Here is a 2304-nt window from a genome sequence, read left to right as displayed (position 1 = left end):
CTTCACGGAAGTGGGACCCCTCCACACAGACTGCATCCCTCTGGCTGGAGCTGAGCCTCCAGGGGGTCACTGAGGTCTGACTTCTCTGGGAACATGGCCATGAACCAGCTGGGTGAGCTGGGTCTTGTCCAGCAGAGGTGGGCTTCAGGGATGGGTGAGGGTGTGGGCTTGTCCTGCACTGAGTGTGTCTCAGGGACAGTGTGAGCACAGTGCAGCATGTGTCCTCAGTCCCTCACCTCACTGACTCCTCAGTCGCTACACAGAGACCACGCTTGATCAAATGGAGCTCGGGGACGGAGGTGGGAGCTACCATGGCACAGTCACAGAATCGGTCATATCGCCCCTGCTCTGAAGGGCAGAACTCTTCAAATTGTTGGTGGACCTGTTATTCTCCTCCACAGGAGGACCCTGGAACCAAACTCTCCACTGAATGTCCTGACGCCCTCTCACCAGGGAGCGCTCCCTTTCTTCCTTGGGTGTGGACACATTCCCATTCAACTAACCTGCAGGTTCCTGGGGCCAGACGATGACATTGCCCCCACTCTCTTGTGTTGCTGTCCTCAGGCCTCCTTAGGGGTTCCCACTGAAGCATCATCTTGGTTTTGGGGGTGCCGCACAGGCAGCCATGTACCTGGCTGAGGAAAGGTGCTGGGAGCCTTGGAAGGCTCTGATAGCTTCCAAACGGGCAGCACCTCCCACGCCAGCCCAGATCTGAAGGCTAGGACCCAAGTGCAAGCACCCATGTCCTCCTCCCTCCCCGCTCCTGCCTCAGGGCCCCAGCTCCAGAAGGCCCTCCCCTCTCCTCGATCCATTAGCATCAGAAGCCAGGGACCTGAACCTTTGGAAGGAAAAGCTGGGGCATTGGATGGAAAGCCGTTCCTCTGAAAACTCTGTAGCCTCTGGGGCCTTGCTTTATGCAAATAACAGCACCGAGCCAAGCCAAAGCCAGCGCTCGCGCAGTGGACCTCGACTCACGGAGACCCCGACTCATGGGGACTCTGCTCACTCATGGGGACCCCGAGTCACACGGACCCCGACTCACTCATGGGGTCCCTGACTCACTTATGGGGACCTCGAGTCATGGGAACCCGAATCCTGGGGACCGCGACTCACGGTGACCCCGACTCACGGGGACTCCAACTCACTCATGGGGACCCTGACTCATGAGGACCCTGACTCATGAGGACCCCGACTCACAGGGACTCCAACTTACTCATGGGGACCCGGACTCACTTATGGGGACCTCGAGTCATGGGGACCCCGAATCATGGGGACCCCGACTCACGGGGAGTCCAACTCACTCATGGGGACCCCGACTCACTCATGGGGGCCCCGACTCACTTATGGGGGCCCCGAGTCACACAGACCCTGACTCACTCATGGGGTCCCTGACTCACTTATGGGGACCTCGAGTCATGGGAACCCCGAATCATGGGGACCCCGACTCACAGGGACTCCAACTCACTCACAGGGCCCCCGACTCATGGGGACCCCTGTGTGTCAGAGCAGAACTGGGCTCCACGGGGTGTTCTGTGGACGATTTTTACCTTTGGGAAGTAGGTAGCAGACCGCTCTGCTTCGTGGAGGAGAGGCCCCGGCCCCCAGCGCAGGCACAGCCCTCCTGCTGCTCTCCGAGCCTCGTTCTGGGAAGGCCTCATCTCTACGTTCTTTACCCAGAGGCTGAAGCCAGGCCACATGGACCTGTGCACTGGCGCCTGTCCTAGGGACACTGATTTATCACCATTCGCCCTGACCACTGTGCCCCCGAGAGAGAGAGGAAAGCCACTTCCTGGAGGACCTGCTCTGGTGGCGTAGTGCCCAAAGCACTTGACTGCTAACCAGAAGGCTGGCGGTTTAAACCTCAAAGGAAGATGGGGCAGTCTATTTCCATAGTGATCCTGCCTCGGAAACCCAAGGAGGGGTTGCTGTGAGTCGGATCGACTGGGTGGCAGTGAGTTTGGTTTGTTTGGAGGTCCTACGGGGACATCAGTTAGCTCACATTACGGCTCAGGGCCTTCTGTCTATCTATTTTAAGTGACAAAAATGCCAACGGATGTTTTTTCCCTTCTTTCTTTGTTGATTCTGAAATTCAAAAGGGAAAATAACAAACAACAAAAGGCACAGCCTGAAACAGTCTAGAAAGAAGAGCCTTTGGGGAGGGCATGAGGGAGCCTGCTCCGCAGGTTATTAAACCTGTTCTAAAACACCAGGCACTGAGCAGCACAGCCCTGGTTCTTGAAGAAACAAGCCGTGGAGCAGAGCAGAGAGCCCACAGAAATCTGCTACACATAGCGAATCAGCATA

General features: G+C 57.2%; 1 gene segment (V, D, J or C); it reads right to left on the bottom strand.

Annotated features, from left to right (window-relative positions):
- LOC103210670 overlaps positions 1 to 2304 on the bottom strand; it is a 60199-nt gene that overhangs the window by 15205 nt on the left and 42690 nt on the right.

This window comes from Orycteropus afer, unplaced genomic scaffold (genome assembly GCF_000298275.1).
Source record: "Orycteropus afer afer isolate SDZICR_OR568_19922 unplaced genomic scaffold, OryAfe1.0 scaffold00638, whole genome shotgun sequence".
Lineage (NCBI taxonomy): Eukaryota > Metazoa > Chordata > Mammalia > Tubulidentata > Orycteropodidae > Orycteropus > Orycteropus afer.
Note: the sequence above shows the minus strand (reverse complement) of the source record. Positions and strands in the feature narration are given on the sequence as shown.